The sequence below is a fragment of the Schistocerca cancellata genome, chromosome 5 (assembly GCF_023864275.1).
Source record: "Schistocerca cancellata isolate TAMUIC-IGC-003103 chromosome 5, iqSchCanc2.1, whole genome shotgun sequence".
Taxonomy (NCBI): domain Eukaryota; kingdom Metazoa; phylum Arthropoda; class Insecta; order Orthoptera; family Acrididae; genus Schistocerca; species Schistocerca cancellata.
The window spans coordinates 288,539,912-288,552,370 of record NC_064630.1 but is presented as its reverse complement, the minus strand read 5'-3'; positions in this window follow the sequence as shown (position 1 = coordinate 288,552,370).

Sequence of the window (12,459 nt, the reverse complement as noted above, 5' to 3'; positions counted from 1 at the left end):
TATAATATGAATATATTTATGAAAGATGTACGTTTGTCAAAAGTAGGTTCATGCTTAGGGCATTTGAATTTCTAACTTATAAACGCAGTAGGAATGTCCCTCCGCTACGAAAGTGGCAAGGCGTGATGTAAAAGGTGGGTTTGGTGGTCGAACTGAGCGGCTCCTTTGTGTGAATGGCACGCACTGTATAGCTAGCCTTAGCACGGTACACCTCGACGGTGCAGTTGGAAGCTGCATTAGGAGGGATTTGCCTCGGATGTGGATCTTTCCGTTATTTGATATTCACGGAATAATGAAATGCCTCTAATATGTTGAAAATCCGACGCCAGGAAGAGATTTTATAGAGCATTCGCACATCAAGAGCCGTGAGTACAGTTAGCCGCCACTAATTTTCGCCACTGCTTCGCAGACTTCATACATTCAGTTACGTACTGTATATTGGCATGGACGAGTTTATTTGTGTGTTGTGTCAACAATAATCTCATAAAACCTTAACTCGTGTTCAAAACTGTAATTTCAATTCTGATCACGAACCGACGCAGGGTCCTCACCTAAGTGCTAATAAAACCGAGTATCCTGATTAAAATGAACAATTCTGACATTACCGTGTTTAAAGGTGATTTTTTGTCTAAAGGAAAAGGAGTAGCAAAAGTTAAAGTAAGAGTAAAATTTCGATGCCTTGTTTATTGACTACTTCACCTGAAATTGTTAAGGTGGAAAATTTCAGTACAAAAATTTGGCGGTTAATCAATAGGAAAGTGAAAACCTTAATAATTTAAAAACTAAAACCATAAAAGTGAAGTTGGATAGGCCTTTGCTAAAGTATCCTTAATTTATTATAAAATATAGTTTTGTAGGATCACAGTGCAAGATTGTGTAAATATTATGGCCAACGTTACCTGCTTCACAGGTGGTGAAAGTACAGTTACATATAAAACTTTAATTGACGGACTTGCGTTAGCACTATTAGAAGTGAAGTTATGTACATTTTCAAAGAAAGTGTAGTTTTATTACCCATCGTGAATGGTTCCTTTTGAAGTTAATTAAGCCCAGCGTTGCATTTTATTGCCTTTCAAAATAATCTAAGTGAATGATCAGCTTTTAGAGACAGTTTTTACCTTAAAAATAATCAAACAGCGTTAGCTAGTGAAATTATACCAGTTTATGGGTCCCCATCATATTGTCCTCCCATTAAGAAAAAAAATGAACTATTGCTGTTACTAACGACAACTGTGAGATGCACAGGAGCTTAAACAGTGTATTTAAGATGTTATTCGTCTTTATTTGTGTTATTCATGTCAGTCAAGATAGAAGCCCCTCGTGTCCAAAATTAGTTCTGCACTTCATGCTGTGATGTTTCAGTATCTTGATTAAGTAATACTAATGATTGTGACTGTCATTAGTATGAGCTCGGTGCAATTTTGCTCGCCATAATTTACTAGTGTGTGTGTTATTGGTAACTGCTGCTACACAGAGTACAGAGTGCACCATGTCAGTTTGTATCCTGTTTGCTGTTCAAAAGGAAATGTCAACAAAAGTAACTTCAATAAATAATACCTAGTTTTCTCAAATATATGTTTCCAAATTAATGTGCCTAACTAGGCTGGCGACAGTTAATTTTCTTTGCATTCACTTATAATTTTACCACTTCTGTTAACTCAGAAGGTTAAGGCCCGTTTGGTTTTACTGTCAACTTCACAAAATTCGAAATTATAGTCCGAAACCCTTTTCAATTAGACACACGCGTGGTCGATCTTTGAAACCCTCTCAGAGGGTAACATTATCGTGTTTAATGTCGTCTTAGTGTTATACGTGGCATTTCCCGTGGCAGAACTAAAGGTTTAGTTATTAGGAAATGGTGTTATAATACCCGCTACAACCATAATTAGAAAATGGTTAATAGAAGAGGTATATTCCGAGAACAGAGCTGAAAACATAATCTAAAAGTAGACTTCAGTTACAATAAATCAGTTCCATTTCACACCGCAAACAGCGACCGATATATGAACCTGAGATAACAAGTGCCCCTTTCGCTTTCGATAGCGTTTACGCCGTCTAGTTACAGGCTCATCTTACACTCAATTTCTGGCAGATTTCATTTTATGTAACTTCGTGGCTGGGTGCTTCTCATGTCGTTGCAGTCCTCAATACCCTGAAGGAGGGAAATGGTGTGCGCTGCTTATCTGTCAGTTGTGTAAACATTGTCTTGTGTGTCAATGTACGAGTATTTTACAAGATTGTGTACCGAAACTGTGTATCTATCTCGTCTTCCTGTCCCTCAAGGTAGCATGTTAAACGTTACGCTGTAGGGACCGGTGAAACTCAGACAAAAACTGTCTACATAAACACTTACAAAGGATGTTTAACTATAACGTACACCAGTAGTCGGCCAGCGAGAAAATGTACAGCGAGAGCAGTGAACCCATAAGTCGATGATCGGGATGAGAAATGGGGCGACTGTATGATTTCTTGCCACGTGGCTCACGCAGTCGGTGTTCGGCCGAGGTGCGACGTAGCCGCCCGTGTCTGTTGTAGTCTGTGACCTGCATGCGAATGTCATGACAACTTTCTACCCAAAGCAGTGAACGGACAAACTGTGCCTAAATGCAAGGCAGCACGCGCCAAGAGCAAAGGGCATTCGTGTCGGTGTTGTCTTCCGTCGGAAGATCTGGTGATTGAGGCCAGTGGCGGCTGCACTCTGAGCTGTTATGGTATCATAGGTGCCCCATTTTATTGAACTTCCGGTTCTAATTACAAACTGCAGCATGGGCTAAGGACTACCTGCTGTGGCATAGGACACTCACAACGTCTTTTAAAGGCAGGGGTTTCACATTCTGCCTCAGTTCCAACCACCGGAAAAGGTTGTCCCAGTACCCCTGTGGAGAAGCATGGGTACTTTTTAATAGTGCCGCCAACTAACAAGGTATCATCTTTTATCAGAATGACCGCAGCAGAAATACGACTTCGGATTTCTTTTTTTCGGCACCTGAAATTATTCGAGGTTCCTTTCTGTTGGAATTTTTACTAAGAGGTTAGTTTGCGACTGAAATATTGCGAGACTCGAAATTAAATTAATGGCTCCACTACGAAATCATTGGGGTGCGGGTGGGAGTAGCGGGTACTGGGTTCATTGGGAAAATCGATTTGCCGATTTGTAATTAAATGGACGCATTTTTAATTTGTCCGTCCCTTTGTTAGTAGCCTTCCCTGGACGTTCATATATGCATCCGGACACATGGAGAATCTGGGGAGGATAATTTTGTTACAGAATCTGGAGCAAGTGCTGACTCAGGCAAGCTGATGTGATCTACAAAGAGCCGCGTAAGAACACCTCAGGTAACATGTGGTTTTACGTTACGTTATTGAAAATTAAAATCACAGAGGCCTCCAAGGTAGGACACAGCTTCCGACATTTAACATGCCATAAATGAATCACCTGATGTCCAAACGGTTAGTGGATTCGCATAGAAATAGCAGGGAGGGGAATTTCTCAAGCGCATCATTCAGTGTCGTTATGTCTGAAGATTTCGTTAACAGCTGCTACTGTTTATTCCACACACAGATTTTCTTCACACACAGAACTTTAACACAATCGTCGTAGAACGTTTCGTAATATTTCTCTTATGTGCTACCATGCACGTAATATTCGGTACAGCTTTCATGCGAGTCGTATGTGATTTTCTTCTTATTCATTTCTACGAACGTTAGAATACAGTGACGTTTTTAGATTATAATTCAGTAAACCCTTACGTAATTCCATAGTATTACATTACTTCGTCAGTTACAGGTAATAGTAATATTCCATGCATTGCTGATACTTAAAAAAGCTGAATTGTATTATGTAGGAAAGTAGTGGTTGAATGCTACCTATTAATACAGGTAAGTTTTAACAGCCATTATCAATCTCAAAAAGTATGATATCCGTACTAATCCTTTGCTTTGGGTTATTATTATGTTTCTGTATTCTGACTCTTGTGTAAATGACAACGAAAACAACTGAAGGCTGATTGAATGAATGTTCGTCACTCTATGGTACATCGTTTACGTTGTGTACAGCTTCTGAGCTCAATGTTTCTGAAAACACGTCAGTTTTTCCGCAGAAAAATTAACGAAAGGAAATATAGTCAGTGGCTAATATCATATGAAATACACTGAAACAAGAGAAGAGATTTATTCTGATTCTCACAACTGTGATTAGTACCAAAAAACAGTATTTCATAGTAATTATAAACTATTCAAAATAGTTTTTGAACCCTCGTAGTGACTTCTGAAGCCGGTCCGTTATTTTCATACCTACTTCATAATTCCCTCCTGGACTTACCACTGTTTAGTTCAATATTTTCCAGTTACATTTTGGTCGCTGACATGTTAATTCATAGAGGAAGATTTTTGTTCGGAAATATGAGGTAATATGATTTTCCATTTAGTTATTCCGACCAGTAGCCTCATTCCTTTCCATATGTCATGTCCCAGTGGATCCCTCACATGGTATGAGACCATGGTGATATAACATAGCTTCGAGTTACGGGTAGTCCCTCTATTTCTTTCTCTGGGAACAGTGGGAGAGGTCGTTGGCTTTCTTTACACCTGCCTGGGCAGGAACTAGTCCGAACGTCAGAAGCGAGCCTTACGCCGTTTTAAAAATCGAATCCATTGATTGATCCTGTAGAATCCCGGGCAGAACTTTCTGTAACTTTTCCCTGTTTAGAAAGAATCTAGGGGCAACGACCGTCTGCACTTTTCCAGGCCCTCTCGTTGGCTTAGCGGCCTATGCCTTTTAACAGGCGCCGTAGATTAGTTAGTCGCCGCCCCACCATGATGAAGTAACAGTGGTTAGAGCGGCCGGGGCGAGGGAGGTGGGGGTGGGGTTGTGGAGTTATTATTACAGAAAACCTCAGACCCCAGGAGGCAGTCATTATACGCCTCATGATGGAACGAGGTGTGAGATATTAAGTCAAGCTGAGACATTCTAAGAGAGGTCGCGTTCAAACCTACGATACCAGCACCATAAAGTGCAGGGAGCGGTTCATTTCACTTCTTTCACGCTTTTGCTCGTGAAGGTTGTCACTCAAAATGGAAATTAAAATCACGCCTCTATTAATTGGCGTGGTCGGATTATGAAATCAGTGGTTATTTTTACACTATTCCTTCGATACGATACTCAGATGCTACTAGGTGGACGAAGGGTTAATACCGTTTATTCTAAATCCAGTGTTGAGCGAACATTGTTAATTTTCTTACCATGGCGCTGAAGCCACGTGACCGTTGGCTGTTCCTACTTTGACTATAGGCTTCCTAGCGGTTCTATCGGGCATTAACACTCACGGTACCAAATGTGCGACACTATTCGAACATTCAGCCGTTATCGCGAGACAGAAAAAAAACTGGTTAACCTGCCTCGTACTGGTCGTCTAGGTCAATAACATCAGCTGACGAACATCACTTACGTATTATGGCTCGTAGTTCTTGCGAGGAGAATGCAACAGAACTGCGTGCTGCCTTTGCACTGAAGTGACAAAAGTCTGGCTTAGCGTTATGCGGGCAGTGTAGTGCCGGAACTGTTATATGTACTCAGGTGATTCATGTGAAAATGTTTCCGACGCGATTACGGCGCACGCCAGGAATTCACAGGCCTTGAATGAGGAATGACAGAGCTAGTCGCACGGCACATTCCATTTCGGAGAAATTTAATGCTCCGAGATCTACAGGGCCAAGAATGTGCCAAGGAATACCAAGTTCAGGTATTAACTGTCACCATGACAACGCAGTGGCCAACGGCCTTCACTTAACGACTAGGAGTAGTGGCGTTTGCGTAGATGATGTTGTTTCGTTTGTGGGGCGCTCAACTGTACAGATACAGCGTCAGTCCAATCTAGTCACTTTTGAATGATAATGAAATGATGAGGACAACACAAACAGCCAGTCATCTCGAGGCAGGCGAAAAACCCTGACCCCGCCGGGAATCCAACCCGGGACCTCGTGCTCTGGAAGCGAGAACGCGACCGTTAGACCACGAGCTGCAAACATTTGCGTAGAGGTGTCAGAGCTAAAAGACAAGCAGTACAGCTTAAAATAACCGCAGAAATGAGTGCGGGACATACAACGAACGTAAGTGTTAAGACAGTGCGATGGAATTTGGCGTTAATAGCAGTAGGCCATAGGCGAGGGTGACTTTGCTTATACCGCGACATTGCCTGCAACGCTTTTGGGCTCGTGACCATATCGATTGGACCCTAGACGCCTGAAAAACCGTGTCCTGGTCAGATGAGTCTCGATTTCAGTTGGTAAGATCTCGTGGCACAGCTCGAGTGTGGCGCAGACCCCATGAAGCCACATACTCAAGTTGTTAACAGGGCTCCACAATGGTGTGGTCTGTGGTATCTAGAACGGACTGGGTCTTCCAGTCCTACTGAACTGAATTGACTGGAAGTGGACATGCTTGGCTACTTGAAGTTAGTTTGCAGCCATTTACGTTCCAGATTTTGGAATTTTTGTGGAGTACAGTTGTTCGCTATTGGTTTGAAGAATATTCTGGACAGTGTGAGCGAATTATTTGACAACCCAGATCGCCCGAGATGAATCCTATCGAACATTTATAGGACATAATCCTATACCCGCAATATTTTCGCTATTATAGACAGTTATAGATGCAACATTTCTGCGATATTTCTGCAGAGGATTTCCAACGACTTCTTGAGTCCATGCCACGTCGAGCTCCTGTACGACTCCCGCAAAAAAAGGTTAGCCGTTATATTAGGAGGCATCACTCAGTATTTGGCACCTCAGTGTAAAGGCAATTAGGATGTCCATGTCGTCACAGTTTGTGCGCGATCATCTCTACACTATCAGTTTGACCGCTATGAACTGTGAAGAGGTACGTTAGTAATGAGCTAGAAACGAACCTGTATCAATGACGTCTGATTCTCTTATTCGATGACTGCAGGTACTGTCTGAACCCTAACGATCGTCGAGTGTGGAAGAGGTACCAATGAATACCATATTTGTTCTGAAATTTTCTTAGGATCCAAACCGAACTGTTACGATCCTAGCAGCGCGTGTTCGAATTCGTCCTATTTCTGATGTCACGCTTGTCTGATAACTGAAATTTTATACTCAGCCGTACAACGACCATTAAAGCACCGAAACGGAAGAGAAACTGGAAATAGTGACTTCAGTCTTGCGGAAACGTCTCAGTCATCACACGGACGGCGAGATACAAGACATTAAGACAAGAGATCGAAAAATAGAAATCAAACTAAAATTTCCCTGTACTGGAAAGGCATCTTCCCAGATGAAACATCTGTGAGATTCCACAGATAATGTGAAAAAACATGATCTCGTTCTAGCGCCACTTTACCGTTAACCGTGGGAGCAATGGAGGAGGAGGAGGAGATTAGTGTTTAAAGTCCCGTCGACAACGAGGTCATTAGAGACGGAGCACAAGCTCGGGTTAGGGAAGGACGGGGAAGGAAATCGGCCGTGCCCTTTCAAAGGAACCATCCCGGCATTTGCCTGAAGCGATTTAGGGAAATCACGGAAAACCTAAATCAGGATGGCCGGAGACGGGATTGAACCGTCGTCCTCCCGAATGCGAGTCCAGTGTGCTAACCACTGCGCCACCTCGCTCGGTCGGGAGCAATGAAGGATGCCAAGATATCAGGAACGAGTACAAGCCATTCCAATTTTCGAGAAAGTTCGGCGGGCAATCGCAGATAATTATAGGCTTATATCAGTAAAGTAATTCTGCTGTACTATCATGGAATATGTTTCATGATCAGGAATTATGAATTTTTACAAAAAAAAAAAATCCGTTAAAGTGGCTCTGAGCACTACGGGGCTTAACGTCTGAGGTCATCAGTCCCCTAGAACATAGAACTACTTAAACCTAACTAACCTAAGGACATCACACACATCCATGCCCGAGGCAGGATTCGAACCTGTGCCCGTTGCGGTCGCGCTGTTCTATACTGTAGCGCCTAGAAACGCTCTCCCACACCGGCCGGCATGTTTATATAGAATGAAAGTATCCTCTTGGAAAGTCGCCTGGATTTCACAAACGGACTTCCTGTGAAACAGTTGGTTTTATTATTATTACAACAAATGCTCACAAGTTGTGCGTAAGTTACATACATTAGATAGCTTTGTGATATCAGAACTTGTTCGTCACAACTCAGTGTTCACATTGTTTATTATTTGCAGAGTTCTACTAGTGAATTTACTCTTTTTTTTGTAGCTGGTCATATGGTAACTGTCATAAAGTTTGTCGCACAGTTCGCACACACAGTCGCTGCCGGGGTCTCTTGTTCTCGCATATTTTGTGGTAGTATCCATGCACTGCTATTGAGTTCACCAGGTGTCGGAGTTCTTGATTTGTGTTGGTACAGGCTCTGTTTATCATGGCTTCTGTTGTATAAATGTCCATCCAAATTTCCCTTCTCTTCTTCTCTCTTTCATGTAGGAGTTTCGGTGGATGTGAGCCTCATACGCATTTCGTCTATGAACAAGGGTTCCCTGGTGAGTTGGTATAGCAGTCTCGCCTTTGTGTGTTTTGTAACACCTACGGCGGCTTTCTTGAAACGTGATTAACTGCTTCCAGAGTCCTTAGGTCTTTTAGACTCAACTTTTCCCAAATTAGATCTATTCCATAGGTTGCGATGGGAACTATTTTTGCGGCAAACAAGGCCATGGATGTTTTCAGTGACTGAATATTGCCTGATGTCAAACATGGCTTTTGTGGCAGCTGCTACTCGAGATTTTACATGTTTTCCGAATGATCTGGCAGTGGCTTTGCAGAGGCAGTCCCGGATATTTGAAGCTATTGACTGTCATAATAGGTTCCGTCCAAAGATATATTCTGTCCTCCTCAGCTTCTCGACCTCCGTTGCGGAATGTCATCTTTAAGATTTTTCCCGTTTTAATTTCCATTTTGTTCTCCTGCGCCCACTTCTGGGTTGTTTGGTTGCTCTTTGCAGGTTGAGTCTGGAGTTCGAACCGATGACCATGTCGCCGCATATATGTAGATTTTGACGTCTTCCGTTTGTTGTCTTATCATCTGTACAATATCGTATGTGGCAATATTGAAAAGTAAAGGGCTTAGTGGGTCCCCCTGCAATTCGCCGTTGGTGTGTGTTATTGTTTTCCACGTGCTTACGACGTCTGTGATCTAAATAAATTTGGCCGTCAGCCTGTTATGGAGCAACGTTGCAAGTTTATCTTTCCCTGTTATTGATTCTAGTTTTGAGATTAGTATGCTCCTGTTGAAAACAATTCGTTTCAGTTGCTCTGTGATCCACGTCTTGATAAGCATCGGCCCCCCAGTTTGATGTTGTGTCCTTTGACTTCGTTACATTTTAGAATACATAGAGTTTAATTACAGAAACTCTGTTAGGCCATTCACAGAAGATGCTGCTGTCTGGAGAAAACTTACAAGGCCAGACGACTGTAGCGAATTGCAGGAAGAGCATCCAAGGATCGACGATTGACCATTAATGTAAATTAATGTATCGTATTGCGCCTAAATAGGTGAAGAGATCCTTTGCTGTTTGACTGCGTTAGGAGAAATAGATCTCCGACATCTGCGAAAACCATAAAATACCTGGGAGTAAACATCCATAGAATCACCACATGAAACTAATTCGTGAGTAAGTAAATGTCAACCTCAGGTTCCTTACGAAAATGTAATTCAACCATGGGTGGATTGGTTTGAAAACAATTTTCACCCGAGTCTTTAATATTGATCGTCATTAAGTGATCCTTACCAGCTGGATTAGTAGAAGTGTTTCAGATAAGTAGCATATTTCTTCACGGCGGTACAAGAGAGGCGATTTGCATCGCATGAGATTTCTGACAGATTCTTCCAAGAAGATTCGAGGATCATAATATTTCCTCCCACATACGTCTCCTGAAGTGAAGACTATCAAGGAAATCGTTCCCATACAAAATATTAGTGACAGTCGCTCTTTCCACGTATCGTTTGTGAATGGAACGTGAGTCCTCCGTATGAACCACATGACAGCCTGCGGAGTTAGACAGAGATGTAACGTTTGCCTTTCAGTTTCAATACATCCTAATCGAACCGCAGTTCGGGGGAATTTAGAATCTCACCCGACTGTGATTTTGGCGTACTATAAATTAATGTTTAGTACTACTCATTAGATGTATCCATGCAGGCCCACCATAAAAGTTGTGGCGGAAACGCCTCTTTTACTGACCTGTAGCATGCACGCGCTGTAGCAGTCGACAACAATATCCGGAGTAAGAACGTACAGTTCACTTACTGATACAATGAGTGTATGATCTACAGGAGCCGCCTTGCTTGTAATCAGAGAAAAAATTAAGTGCTGATCACCAGGTGCAGTCGTCCTGCAGTTCGTCAACATTAACTCACGACCTGAGACGATGAACAAATAAGTGATATATGTACTGACCGCATCCCGCTTTTCCTTATTGACGATGCCAAATAGCCGATTCTGCAAGGTTTTTTGAGTTCACGCACTCAGCCACTGCTCGGTATGATAATATTAGTTGCGTCAAATTACGCGTGAAAGTGTTCGTAGAAATGGGCAGTTAGCAACAGCCAAAAATAATAATCATTCTCTACGTAGACAAAGAAAATTCTTTAAAGTTGTGAATATGTGTGACACAAGTAAGTCGCGTGTCCAACGCTATTAATCGCAGTGCCTAATAAGCACTAAGCTAAGCACGGTATAAATTTTGCGGCACGGTAAAAGCCACCAGAAATACACAACTACGTAACTACAGAAATTAACAGGGAACGTATGCAGACTTTCGACTGAAAATATTGCTTTATGCTTTCAAATAGCTCGTTACTCCATTAGTCTATCGTATATATTCGTTCAGAAGTTATTTCACAAATTTATTTCGTGGCAAAACTAACTGGAACGAAGCATTACGTATCCTAATCAAAGGAACTATTTCAATTAAGACTCTCTTTGTCAAAACTAACCATCAGTTAGCCTTCTCTCCTAAATAACATTAAGAGTGCTTCTTTATTTATCGGGTGGAGCCCGTGATATTTGAGATTATGTTGTTCTCGCGTAATGGCGGCTGATGGCCGCTAATCAACAATACTTAAACGACAGAGCTTCGCAAAGCTAGAAAAATTCTTCTTATTCGCTTCCGTATGGCGCTAGAGAAGTGATGACAGCTTGGAATTAACGTTGATATATTATTAGACCACATGTACATGATTCATACCGCTTCAAGCATCGTTTAATCAGAAGATGCACTAGTAGAGAGATACGCTCTCTCTCTCTCTCTCTGGGCACAGCAGTCGAATCAGAATGAACAGAAGTTAACACATAAAATAGGTTTACATTAATGTCTGACATTACTTTCGACGCTCTGTGATCCTACAGTAACAGTCACACGCCATTTTTAACACAACACTTTACACTGTATTTCATTCAACGTTTATCGAATCATCGGAGGACGTAGCACGTGGTACAAGGGCTTCAAAGACTTGAGAAGTTAGTAAAGAACTCAAAGTTGGAAACTCTCCTACATTCTGAGCAACCACCAACGATGTTGATACATTCTGCCATGACGTCTTCCTGGTCCTTCACCTCGTCATTAATAATGCTTCAGTTTCTGTAGCTCACCAGCCCTGTTCTATTCAAGGAAGGAGTCCAGAAATATAACTATTCCTTATTTTCATCTGTTTGCCGCAACCTCTACAACGTTTTTAGACAATTTTGCGATATATTGTATGTAAATAATTTTTTTTTTTAACAGTCAGCTTTTTACACTTCTTGGAACTCAACAACAATTTGAATACAATTCACATGTAACACACATGAGAATTCTTGCAGCACCTTCATATTGAGTTGGTCTTTCAAGAATCTCCCTAGCAAGTTAAAGCAGCGATATCTGCTATACTGAAGGACGAGCTAGATAAAGTAAGATAACATATTAACAACTAGCTAGAAGTGAATGAAAGTCTGGGAACATGTTACGATTGATCTCCCAGTCGCACAAAGAAATTTGTAAAAGTTGGTCGTCACATGCAGTGAGGTCAGCGTGACTACAGCGCCAAATGAGGCCGGTTTGGCAACACGAGTCATCTGAAGTAACAGGAAAATCAGCGTACACGGTGTTTTGTGTTAGTGTTTTTCTTTACATCATGGCTCAGAGGCAACTTGTGGATGACTTACACGGGGATGAGTAATCAGAAAAGTAGAAGAAGGATAAAAAGTGACGAGTGTAGCCCAGGACTTTGGTATTGCTCACAACATTGTTTCACGTCCATGAAGAACGTTCCTAAATGCAGCCACTGCTGTCAGTAAGAAAAGATGTGGAAGACCTTGTCGAATAATGTATAAGATGAGAACTACATTGTGCAATAGCCATGTCAAACGGCTGATGTAACTGCTACCACATTTAACTGGACTGCAAGGCATGACATCTCACGGAGCACAGTGGCAGTTTGGCTCCATGGTG